The 13,704-nt window shown below is 41.0% G+C and overlaps 1 pseudogene across 1 annotated transcript in view; it reads right to left on the bottom strand.

The window, feature by feature from the left end:
• LOC149455323 (uncharacterized) overlaps positions 1-1,581 on the bottom strand; it is a 50,000-nt pseudogene extending 48,419 nt beyond the window's left edge. The window contains exons 1-2 of the transcript XR_016314077.1: positions 1,492-1,581; positions 1,085-1,200 (exon numbers count right to left, since the gene is read on the bottom strand). The product of XR_016314077.1 is annotated as an uncharacterized LOC149455323 (transcript). The remainder of the gene's footprint in view (positions 1-1,084; positions 1,201-1,491) is intronic.
• Between the last annotated feature and the right edge of the window lie 12,123 nt (positions 1,582-13,704).

Here is a 13,704-nt window from a genome sequence, read left to right as displayed (position 1 = left end):
GTGATCATCGGCAAATCTGACAGGGGAGAGACCTGTGTGTAAACAACTCTCTTCTGTCAGCATGGACATGCTGCTTTGTATCTCTCTGCACAGCAGAGAGATACAAAGCAGCATGTCTCCCAAGTAAAACAGCACAGAATGTAAAACACATACAGCACACTGTTAACCCTTTGATCACCCCCAGGTGTTAAACCCTTCCTGCCCAGTGTCATTAGTACAGTATCACTGGGGATGTCAGTGGCAGTTAGTCAGTTGCCACCCAGTGTCAGAATACCAACTGCAGTCCCGTTATAAGTCGCTGATTGCTGCCATTACTAGTTTAAAAAAAGATAAAAATAAGAATTCCATTATATATACCACCATTTGTAGACATTATAACTTCCACGTAAACCAATTAATACAGACTTATTGGGATTTTTTTTAGCAGACATGTAGCAGAATACATTTTGGCCTAAATTTATGAAGAAATTTAATTTTTTTAATTTTTTTTATTTGATGTAAAAAATATTGTTTTCTTTTTCAAACTTGTCTTTTTTTGTTTATAGCGCAAAAAATAAAAACCGCAGAGGTGATCAAATACCACCGAAAGAAAGCTCTATTTGTGGGAAAAAATTACATAACTTTCATTTATGTACAGCTTTGCATGACCGCGCAACTGTCAGGTAAAGTAGCGCAGCACTGTATCGCAAAATATGACCTGGTCGGGAAGGGGAGTAAATCCTCTGGAGGGCAAGTGGTTAATACGTGTGCAATGACAGCAAGTAGTTTTGAAATAAAAGCTAGGCAACTAGCATTTTAATAAGCTGATTTCCGCTCTTCTAATATGACGGTTGCCTTTTAACCAGGGACTGACTGACAACTCATGGGGCCCCCGGGCAATAGGGGATCATGGAGCCCCTGTGTCCTTGCCCAAGCTCAAAAAAGCCTATGAAAAAGGTACCAGGGGCATCTCATGGGGCCCCCTACTGACCCCGGGCCCTCGGGCAGTGCCCGAGTTTCCAAATGGTCAGTCCGCCCCTGATTTTAACGCATTTACTGCCCTTTTACCTTACATAAGTCCCAGCAACTGAACGGAAAAGGATATAGAAAGCTGGCCTCCATTTCAAGGAAATAGATTTGTTGCTGCAGATTCTTAATATACTGAGCTTCCATGGTGAATGTAGTCGAATCCATTCTCTGTAGACAACGCTTTGTGAAAACCTAATAAATGCACAGACACATACTGTAATATATAAATACTAAACACAACCAAAGCTCTCAACTTTACAGATGTATTCCCTGTGGCAGCAACCTGACTGTAGATTTGGTGTGGTAATGCTGCCCTCTGCTGCCCATGTTACATATTACAATGCAATCTTCTGGTGCTGTTTATATTAGTGAAAATTAGACTTCAATATGTGTGCACTGTGCAGTCTAGGTGAAAGCAGAATGATATTCCCTAGTTCCCTGGATAGAAGATATATGCTTTGGTTCTGACGAGCAGTATACTACCATAAAACAGCAGCAGTAGCAGATCCAATGTTCAGTGTGTTGCAGGCTTGCAGCTTCGGTTGCTGTGATGGTTGCCCAGGCAGCAGGCACTTCCTGTGAGGGAGGAGATACTTCTGTGGAGTGACACACACTCAGAGCTGAGCTTTAGTCATGAAGCATGGTGGTCAGTGAGGCTGCCAACTAGGGTGGCCACATCATCCCTTTAAAACCGAACACATATTGATTACACAGGCTCTGTGGCTGATTAAGGTGGTAATTAAACTCACTCAGTGCCTTATCTGCAATAAATCAGCTTCAGAACCTGTGTGAATAATATGTGTTTGGTGTTAAAGGGTTGAGGTGGCAACCCTACTGCCAACCCTCTCCAGACTTGAAGAGACACAGTTAATGACTTTAAGGGCTTCCTGTCCGCCCTATTATTTATTATTTATTTATCTCAGGTACTTATATAGCGCCTTCAATTTACACAGCACTTTACATATATATTGTACATTGACATCAGTCCCTAACCCTCAAGGAGTGTACAATCTAGTACAGTCCCTAACTTACATTCATACATACACATACTAGGGCCAATTTAGACAGGATCCAATTCACCTACCAGCATGTCTTTGGAGTGTGGAAGGAAACCGGAGTACCCGGAGGAAACCCACGCAGGCACAGGGAGAACATGCAAACTCCAGGCAGGTGGTGCCATGGTTGGGATTCGAACCAATGACCCTAGTACTGCCAGGTGGAAGTGCTAACCATTTAACCACTGTGCTACCCCATAAAGCAGATATACTGCTACAGGGCAGCACGGGTGTGCAAAATCACATATATATGTGATTTTGCATTTCTGGGTAGGGCCATTTGTGGCCGCAGCTGTCAGTCACCAGGTCCCAGCCGGTGATTACTTGCCAGCACCCAGTGATTGCTGAGGATCTCCGACGGGAGGGGGGGAGAACTGTTAGTTAACAAAACAGTTCTCCCTGTCAGCTTGTGCACACTGCTTTGCATGCCAGCCATGCAAAGCTGTGTGCTTACAGTGAAGCACACAGACACAGCCCCCTAGTAAAGCACACCCAGCACACAGTTAACCCTTTGATCGACCCCAGATGTTAACCCCTTCCTGTCCATTGCCATTACTACAGGGTCAGTGCTTTTTATTAGCACTGATCAATGTATTGGTGTCACTGGGGATGTCAGTGACACCAAGTCAGTTCCCCCCCAGTGTCAGAATGCCCGCCGCAGTCCCGCTATAAGTCGCTGATCGCCGCCATTACTAATGAAAAAAAAAATCCCAGTTTATATACTGCTGTTTGTAAACGCTATAACTTTCACGTAAACCAATTAATTGGGTTTTTTTTTTTAGCAGCAGCTATTAGACTCTGTAAGATGTTGGTATCAGTACCTGTGTCTTCCATCCAGACCTGGACACTGGTGCCTCCTGCACCTAAGAAAATGTCAGGGACGCGCAAGGGTAAAGCTTGGAAATTCTGACCACCACCGACCACACCACAACAGGAAACCCATGTTCTGTGTTCAAAACGCACTGGGTGTCATCTGCTGCCGGTGTTAATGTACTCCTAAAGACACCCCAGGTGCGGATTGCAAACACTGCGTTTGCACGTACCAGATGGCAGGGTACCACAGTATTATGCGATCCAGTTGCAGTATGTTTTTAATCACTTGCCTATGGGGCACTTTTACCCCCTTCCTGCCAAGGCCAATTTTCAGCTTTCAGCGCTGTTGCACTTTGAATGACTATTGCACGGTCATGCAACACTGTACCCAAACTACATTTTCAGCTTTAAGTGCATGCAACACCTAAACTTTCTTTTTACACTGCTCAAAAAAATTAAAGGAACAGTTTTTATAGTTTTGCATTTGGCTAGGGTCAGTGTCACTACTGGTAGCATGAGGTGATACCTGGATGCTACAGAAGTTGCACAGGCAGTCCAACTCCTCCAGGATGGCACATCAATACGTGCCATTGCCAGGAGGTTTGCGGTGTCTTCCAGGACAGTCTTAAGAGCATGGAGGAGATTCCAGGAGACAGGCAGTTACTCTAGGAGAGCTGGACAGGACCATAGAAGATCCTTAACCCATCAGCTGGACCGGAATCTGCCCCTTTGTGCAAGGAGGAACAGGATGAGCACTGCCAGAGCCCTACAAAATGACCTCCAGCAGGCCACTGGTGTGAATGTCTCTGACTAATCAGAAACAGACTTCATGAGGGTGGCCTGAGGGCCCAACGTCCACTAGTGGGCCCTGTGCTCACTGCCTGGCACCATAGAGCTCAATTGGCATTTGCCATTAAATACCAGAATTGGCAGGTCCACCACTGGTGCCCTGTGCTTTTCACAGATGAAAGTAGGTTCACCCTGAGCTGTAAAAATAGGTATAAGTGAGCGCTAAAGGTAACGAAGCTGCTGAACACAAAAGGTACCAAAAACAACCTCCAAAGATTCACATATAAAAAGGTGCAGCGCTTATATATTAAAACATGCAAGATATCAAAGTGCAAGAGTATATCACTGCAAAACGCAGGCAGGGTATGATTATTATACTGCCCCTTATAGTCTCAACTGACACACAAATATATAGTTCACAATCTCCCAGTGAGTAGGGTGAGGTGAAGGATCAAATGGATCTCTGTTGACACACGGTGATAGCCAAAAAAAGGTGATGTATGGTGATATCCAAAACTGGTAAAAGATTGTGCACTCACCAGATGCACAACCAATATGCGCATGTAAGAGATAACCCCTCTCAAGGTATGATTCCAGGACTCATCAAAGGCAAGATCTGGTCAATCTCTACGATGTAGACCCTCAGCTGTCATGCATGGCTCTGTCCCCTATAGCTCTTTACTCTGCAGGTAGTTGGAAGCTCACCAGAGAGCCCCAGAAAGAAACAAGGAGGCCAGAATAGCGTGATACCGCTTAAACATGCGTGCATTTATTTCATCCAGCAAAAAGGGTATAATAAGACAATACTGACCAGACAAGAAAGTTAGCCGCTGGGACACCAGTGGTGCCGGCGGTGGTAAACGTCACTGTGCCGCAGTTCCTCCCTCTATATGAGATATGAAATATGAGAGCAGATTCACCCTGAGCACACGTGACAGACGTGAAAGGGTCTGCAGAAGCCGTGGAGAACATTATGTTGCCTGTAACATCCTTCAGCATGACCGCTTTGGTGGTGGGTCAGTGATGCTCTGGGGAGGCATATAAATGGAGGGATGCACAGACCTCTACAGGCTAGACAATGGCACCCTGACTGCCATTAGGTATCAGGATGAAATCCTTGGACCCATTGTCAGACCCTGCACTGGTGCAGTGGGTCCTGGGTTCCTCCTGGTGCACGACAATGCCTAGCCTCATGTGGGGAGAGTTTGCAGGCAGTTCCTGGAGGATGAAGGAACTGATACCATTGAATAGCCCCCACGCTCGCCTAACCTAAATCCAATAGAACACCTCTGGGATATCATGTTTCGGTCCATCCGCCTCCAGATTGCACCACAGGCTGTCCAAGAGCTCAGTGACACCATCCGTCGTCTCAGGAGGATGCCCCAACGTTGTCAGGCATGCATACAAGCACGTGGGGGCCATACAAACTACTGGGTACCATTCTGAGATGCTGCAATGAAATTTCAGCAAAATGGACTAGCCTGCTGCATAATTTTTTTCACTTTGATTTTCAGGGTGTCTTTGAATTCAGTCCTCTGTAGGTTAATAATTTTCATTTCCAACAAACGATGAGACATCCATATGTTCCTAACACATTACCCAGTCCATATCAGTATAGATATCCAGCATGATATTTTTCCCCATTGAGATCTGATGTGTTTTCAAAGTGTTCCTTTACTTTTTTTGAGCAGTGTATTGGATAGAATATGTGTTAGAACCAGTCTTTTTTTGGCTGCAGGTGGACAATATAGAGTACCAGCCTGTAAAACCCTTCATTACCAGACGATCTTTCAGTTTCCAGCACTATGATAATTAGAATTACTAGATAATTAGAACTACAGGTGTACCTCGGTTTACGAACGCATCGGTTGTCGTAATTTTCGGTCTACGAATGAAAATCCATTGAAAATAATGCCTCGGTTTACAAATTTTTTACAAATTTTTTTTGCAATATGAAGTGTATGTCAGTGCAGATTTTTAAATGCAATTGCTGGCATTTTTTTTCTTCACTATGGCTCACAGAATAAGCTGTCACTTTCCCCAGAGCTAAAGGATACTTTGTTTCTTTTATCTTGGGAAACAAACTAAAAAGAAACATTGTTACTTTTAACTCAGGGAAATAAATTAAAAGGAAACTTTCTTTCTTTTAGCTGGGGGAAAGTGACAGCTGATTCTCTGAGCTATAGTGAAGAAAAAAAAAGCTGGTAATTACATTTAAAAACCGGCACTGACCTATAGTTACAGCGACTTTTTTTTTTTACTTTTATTCTGACCTCCGGAACTGATTAATTGGTTTTCAATGCATTCGTATGGGAAACCGCGTTTCGGTTTACAAATTTTTCACAATACGAAACATCCTGGAGAACGCATTAAAGTTGTAAACTGAGGTACACCTGTATTGTTACTTGGTCATGCAACACTTTACTCATATTAATTTTATAGAATTTTTTTAGAAAGATAGAGCTTTCTTTTAGTGACATTCAACCACAGAATTTTTTATTTTTATTTTTTACTATAAAAAAGGAAAAAAAGACTAAAAATGGTACAATTTTTTTTTTTTGTTTTTCCTTCAGTCCTTAAAAAAAATTATGCCAGGATACTTAAACTCCCCTCTCGTGCATGATAGACGCTAGAGTCAAGATGGAGCTTAGTGGAAGGTTCCCTTGGCTCTGGCCTGTATTGTTTTGTAGACGTGAAGTTATTTTCATTCCGAATTGAAATTCGGACAAATTTTTCCTTATTTGGAAATTCGGATATATACACCATATGCCAGTGTTTCCCTGAAGACAGGCTGGGATAGAGCTGGGTCATATGACAGCTGTATATCGATTAGGAAAAAGGTACTTATATTTTTATTTTAAATAATTCCATCATCCATATACAGAAAGAGAAGTGATAACATAAATTAAACAGTGTGTGTTTAGTATCACTTTAATTTCTGTTTATTCCACTTTCTCTGCAATAAGAGGAAGGGGGGACTCACAGAGATACAAAGATAAAAACTACATTGTTTACATCTCTGACCACTGTGATTGGTCTCTGTATGACCAATCACAGCGACTGCAAGGTACAGAGCTGCTCCCAGAATGGCTTGGTTTACTGTTATTACCTGGTGAAATGGCCACCCAATGGTGTTGTAGCCAGTGTTGTTTATAAATGGAGCTGGGTAAATAACCATCCACCACGTTACTATTTTTAGACGTACAGTGGTAGTTAGGTGGTTATGTCCTTTTTCAGGGGAAATATTGATGCCATTGTTTAAAGCGAAACTAAAGCCCCAAATAAAAAAAACTGCAAGCAGACAGGCTCTTTTTTGTGGACGAGGCATGAAATGTCTTTTCTGCAATAAAATGAACCTATCTGCCTGTTTTCAGTTATTTGTAGAATGTACACCGAGCTGCGCAGACACAGCTCAGTATGTTGAGCACAGCACCTGTATGTCAGGTGACTGAACTTCAGTGCATGTGCAGGAATAATATCATCTTGTACTGTTCAATCAAGACTGCCGTAGACTGTCACCCGGAAGAAGTAGAGACAAAAAAAATTGCGGCGCTGGTAAGGAACCACGCAGGCATCAGACTGTTTAAGCAGAGGAAAGTATTATGGACTTTAGTTACGCTTTAAGTTCAATGTGTTGTTGTCCTAGCCATGACAAATCACGTTTAGGCACCATTCACACAAGCGTTTAGCCATGCTGTCAATCACAGCAACAGGAATATGATTCTTCCAGGTGGGATTGGCAGCCACTTGCAGATAACTGCGGACCCCAAGCCTGCATTCTACAGGCTATTCATTCCTGCAGCTATTCATTCCTGTTTGCAAAACCAATGATCACATGCAGTGATCATAGCTTGATGCACATGAAATGTGTTCAGCCGCAATCACTGCAGGTAAACCAACTTAATCACTACTACTTTTACATGTAAGTTGTACATACATGTACCTACACTTTAAAGCTGAACTAAACCCATTTTTCAAAAACCGCTAACTGGTAGCCTTATTATGACAGAAGAGACTATATGTCTCTTTTGTCATAAATGCTTCCCCCTGCCTGCCAACTTTGTGATACCTGAGTGTACCCTGAGCCACATATAAGTAGCTCAGTGTTTTGTGCCAGAATGAACAAACTCCCATGTGCATCTGCACTCCCATGTCCAGAACAAATGTGCAGTGTTCATTCCGAACAAACAGAAATGAGGGGGCAAGGGAAAGGTTCTGAAGTTTACGGGGGGATGTTACAGGGAGGCAGAAAAACAGTTAGGTTATGTGTTTGGAATGTTTTAGGAGAATATAGATATTATTTTGTGTCACTTTAATGCCTTGACACAAAATTCCATATCCTGAATTGAAAAGTATTGACTGGCATATTCAAGGCTTTGGATATCTTTTTATATCCTTTGCCATCTTTATAAAGTTCTATTACCTTGCAAGCCTTTTGACAGGTCATTTCTGCTCCCCATGGCTCAGTATCTAGCCTGCCCAGTGCATCCACATGAGACCTAACAAACTCATTGACTATTTATACAGACACTAATTGCAATTTAAAAAGCCTCAGATGTGGGACATTGACCTTTAATTGCCATTTTAACCTGTATGTGTTACCTTGTGTGTCTGTACCAAAGCCAAACATTCCAGGGTATGTAAACTTTTGATTAGGGACATTTGGGTGATTTCTGTTATCATTACAATTTAAAAAGGAGCCAAACAACTATGTGATAATAAATGGCTTCATGTGATCACTACCCTAAATAAAAGACAGTTTTTTGGCATGATCAGTCATATTTTTAATATCGATAGAAAAGATAGTGAGCGCTCCTAGTTTGGCAGCAGCTAAAACACCAAAGGTACCAATAAAATGCCTCAAGTTAAATGAGAAAAAATATGGGTGTAGCGCTATAGTAAATAAACAAATATACATAGGTGTAATGTCCATAAATGTAAAGTTCAATTAGAATAAACTTTCAAAAGGTGAAAACCAGCAGCAGATGAACTTGTGACATCCATTAGTAGTAAGAGTGCGCACTCACCAGAAGCGCATTGGAAATGCTCATATAATGTAAGCCATGAAGGTATCAATAATCTGGTGAAATTTCCTCTATGGTGTAGTCATCAAGTTGGAAGGATTAAGGTATCTGCTGAATCCAGAGGACCCCTTAAGGATGGATACAGGTGCTCAACCTGAGTAGAGGGCTCCTTTTTCTCTGGTGGTGTAGTGAGAGTAGGGTAACCTGTAGGCTAATAGCTCCATAAAGGAGCCAAAAAACAGGTGCCCATAGTGTAGTATGTAAACGAATTTATTAATATGCAAAACAACATAAGTCACAGGGTATTGTATTAAATTGGATAATTTTTTTGTCATATTTTCAATATCAATGCTAATATTTCTGCAAGGGTATGAGAAATTTTGAGCACAACTGTATCTGTATCCAGGAACTTTCTTTGTTCACTTTCATATAAACTATGGTTCATTTTCGCTGCAATTCTATTTAACTTTAGGTTGCTGGCAAGTACTAAAGAACTTCATATCTTCCCAGAATAGCTTGTAATTTTCCACTAGAAAATCTTTCCATCTTTCCACTATGTAGTACCACGGGCAGGGCTTTTTTGCATGGAAACTCAGGGGAATGCAGTTCTGGCACCTGGCTGCTGGGGGATTTATTGTTGCTGGAGGGGAATGGTCCACTGTTGCTGGATCTATTGTTGCTGGGGGGCTCAATCATTCCTGGGAGGGCTCTACTGTTGATGGAGAGGTCTATTAATGCTGGCTGTTGGGAGTCTATTGTTGCTGTTTTTCTTGCCTTTCTTGTTATTAACAAATTCCATACAAGTTACTTAGCACCACAAAAGTATACTTAGTTCTTTATGCTCTAAAAGGGAGGTACTAGGAGGTGGGTAGGGGGTTGAACCAAGGAACGATGCTTAGAGGTGGGTAGGGGGCAGAGACACAGGGTGACTCAGGAGGGAGTTCCTGCAACTTTTCTCTAAGAAAGCCCTGACAATGGGGAATACAGAGTACCTTGAATATTCATCAGTGATTGTGAGAAAATTACTTTTTAGTTCTGGAGCTTTTATCAGATTATACAAGTCTGAGTATATTACGTCCAGGGGCTGTTGGGCTCTGCTTTGCTTTTTTTTTTTTTTTAAGGGTTTCCCTGTCATTTTTCCTTTAACCACTTCAAGTCCGGACACTTTTACCCCCTTCCCAATTTTCAGCTTTCAGCGCTGTCACACTTGATGAATTTTTTAGCATTTTTTTGAGACAGATAAAACTTTATTTTGGTGGTATTTATTCACCACTGGGATTTTAATTTTTTTTGCTATATAAATGAAAAAGTCCAAAAATTTAGAAAAAGTGTTTTCTTATAAAATTTTGCAAATAAATAATATGTCATCATAAATCTTGGCCAAAATGTATTCCGTTATCCTTTTAGTAAAAAAAACAAAAAAAACCAAATTAGTTTATAACCAAAAATTATTTTTAAAAACATTTTTTACATTTTTAATTTTTTATATTGTTTTTTTTTTTACATACTGTCACCCTAGCAGTACAATGTCATCATGGTGACACTGTACTACTTGTGGGGGGTGATGAGGATTTTTTTTTTTTTACACTGATTGCTTTTACACCCATAAAGGCTGTAAAAGCAATAATTTCTCCTTTTCTCTGGCTGCATTCTTGCAGCCATTGAGAAATACTGTGTGAGCTGTGATTGGTCACAGCTTGTCACATGGTACAAGGCTGTTGTGAATAGTCTTGTACCATGTGACCTCTGTGATCATTCACAGATTTCACACGTAGTAAGCAATGAAGTCAGAAGTGACATCTTGTTTACTAATCTGCATGTGATCACTGATTGTCCAGTCAGTGATCACATGATCAGGACCTCGCACAGATGTCCCGTATGACGATCGGTGTTCCACTGTGTCCGGAGAACACAGAGGGCACCAGATCGCAGTGCTGCACGCTCCCTGGAGGGAGGGGAGGCCGTTTATTAATGGTCACCCGCCCCTGCACTGCCACTGGAGGTGCTTAATGCAGTCAATATGTTTTATTCATTGATGGCATGGATCAAAGTCTATGCCAATGCTGAGGTGGTCTTGAGCTGCTCTCGTTGTTGTTACAGGATTCCACAACTCAAAACAAAGATGTAAGGTACAAATTTAGTTAAAATGGTTTCCTTTTTGGCATTGTTAAACATTTCAGAACAGCTAAGCTGATACAGTTTGTATTAACAAATATGTGCAAGTATAAGGCCCCTTTCACACGGGTGGTTAGATTTCAGCTTTTAGCTGAGGTTAGAGGAACTTATTTACCGCAGCTAAATGCAGACAATGCATCTCTATGGCTCCATTCACACACTGCGTTTAGCAACATTTTCGAAACATAGCGTTTTTTGCGTGTAGGAAAAATAAAGTTGACAGCGTCAACTGTACTGCAGCTATCTGTACATAAACACAGTTAATCGCAGTACAAAGAAAAAATAAACAGTTGCTATAGAAAAGGCAAGAATTACTATCGCAGCTAAACGTAAACGCAATGTATAAATGCGAGTGCTCTCTGTGCCAGGAGTGTTGGAATTTCAAAATAAAAAAAACAACCGCTCATGTGAAAGAGGCCTATGGGTTCCTTTTGTGATAATGCAGCTGCCACATTTTAATGTTGCTATATTGCCTTGCTTAGAGAACAAATTTACTGACAATAGGTTACTCTAAAGTAAGTTTATAAAGTACCTTTCTGGTATTTGATAGACAGAGCTATGCAGATAACTTTTCTCTATTTCATTTTTGACCAGCTTATTCGACAGAAGTCAGCTGTGAGATTGGCTTCTGTCAAAAAAAAGGACCCGTACACATGGGCTGAATGTCATCCAGTATCTACTGTTCTGGCTGATTCTGGATGATAATCTGCCCGTGTTAGGGTGCAACAGGCCCAGCAGTTCCCAAAGCTGAACATTATTTCCTGGCAGTTCAGCTGCAGTACTTAGTTGGCTGGAGTGGAAAGGACACTAACAATCCAATTCATGACATTTTGGCCATAATGGATGTGCCTGGGCAGTGAAATGCCATGGACAATCCCTCAAAAGGTGTGCTCTCTTTTACATAATCTGGTTAATTTGTAATCCCTAGACTCAAGTATCTCTTCTGTTTTGGTGGCCTTAAGAAGACTATAGTCATTGTAATGATGATTCAGAATGTGCCTTGATAAGTGCATTCCTTAAAGCCTAAGTTGATGTTAGATGGATGCTTGTTGAGTCTCTTTCTAGATGTCTTTAATAATGTCAACTTTTGCATGTGCCTGTGCTTGCCTCACCACATCCAACTGTATTTCTAGTAGTAGAAACGTTTTAGTTTTTTTCTTTAGCTGGCTTGAGTTGATCTCCAACCTTTAGACTCAGTTCCCACTACTGCAATCCCAAACTACTGCATCTTTTGTGATTTAACATTGCAGTCTATGGCATACAAGTCATACCAAAGTCGCAAAAAAAAAAAAAAGTTAGTTTTTTCTTTTCAATGGACGTCCTTATTTGTATAATTTTCTATTAGTGGCATCTGTTTAATTTCCATTTAGGAGTTATTTAAACTTTTCCTCCAGCTCTAATAAAGGGGGATTGTATGGCTCCCAAAATGCATTGCTTGTCTTTTGCCCTGCTGATTGCAACTGGTTGAACAATAAAGACTTTGACCTCCTAAGCATTTCATATTTGACAATCTCCTTGACCTAGTACACCATCACTGTCAAAATAGTAAAATTCTGGTTGCATCTAATTGAATGCAGCTGCTGCTTGGCAGGTTAATTTTGCACCCAGCACCTTTGATTCTTCAATGTTGGGTGGAAATGTGTCGATCGGATCACCCTGTTACCGGAGTTCTGTTCTTCTCCCAGTTTTCCTTTTGTGTTTGCCAGGCCTGGATGATGTAACTCCTGCACAGTACTAGCAGGAACAGAGGAGACTTACAATCTCTTCCTGTCATGAAAAAAAATCCTTCACTTTTTTTTCTATGATAATAACTTTACACATTTATTTTTCTCTTTTCTGCTCTGGTTAAACATCCTTCAGGCAGCGACAAACTCATTTCCCCAAGCTGAAGAAAGAGTTTGAGCTGTGTTATGCAAGGACAAGTAAAGATTCTAAATATTTGGAAACCATCTTCTGATCGTCTTTGCAGGAATATTGCATCCTAAAGTGAGTTACATACAGTTGTGTTCAAAATAATAGCAGCGCGATGAAAAAAGTGAATAAAGCTCAAAATCCTAATAGCTTTTATTTCCATACACGCAAATGCATTGGGAACACTACACATTCTATTCCAAATCAAAACATGAAGAAAAATATATCAAATTTGTGTTGTTCCTCTAAAAATATTGAAGAAAAGTGAATATTAGACTGTTCAAAAAAATAGCAGTGCTTGTATTCTTCTTTACAAACTCAAACATTCACTATATAAACTGAAAAATGTTTGAAGATTTTGCTTTCCTTTGAATCACTTAATTTTTAGTTGTATAAGCACTGTTTCTGAGAACTGCTGTACATCTGTGTTGCATGGAGTCAACCAACTTCTGGCACCTGTGAACAGATATTCCAGCCCAGGATGATTGGACTACAATCCACAGTTCTCTATTTCTTGGTTTTGCCTCAGAAACTGCATTATTGATGTCACCCTACAAGTTTTCTATTGGATTAAGATCCGGGGATTGGGCTGGCCACTCCATAACGTCAATCTTGTTGGTCTGGAACCAAGATGTTGCACGTTTACTGGTGTGTTTGGGGTCGTTGTCTTGTTGGAACACCCATTTCAAGGGCATTTCCTCTTCAGCATAAGGCAGCATGACCTCTTTAAGTATTCGGATGTATTCAAACTGATCCATGATCCCTGGTATGCGATAAATAGGCCCAACACCATAGTATGAGAAACATCCTCATATCATGATGCTTGTGCAACCATACTTCACTGTCTTCACAGTGTACTGTGGCTTGAATTCAGTGTTTGGGGGGTCGTCTGACAAACTGTCTCCGGCCACTAGACCCAAAAAGAACAA

The sequence above is a fragment of the Staurois parvus genome, unplaced genomic scaffold (genome assembly GCF_062004578.1).
Source record: "Staurois parvus isolate SC_StPar_1 unplaced genomic scaffold, SC_StPar_1.0 ptg000397l, whole genome shotgun sequence".
NCBI lineage: Eukaryota > Metazoa > Chordata > Amphibia > Anura > Ranidae > Staurois > Staurois parvus.
The sequence above is the reverse complement of the archived record's forward strand: the minus strand, read 5'-3'. Positions and strand labels throughout refer to the sequence as shown.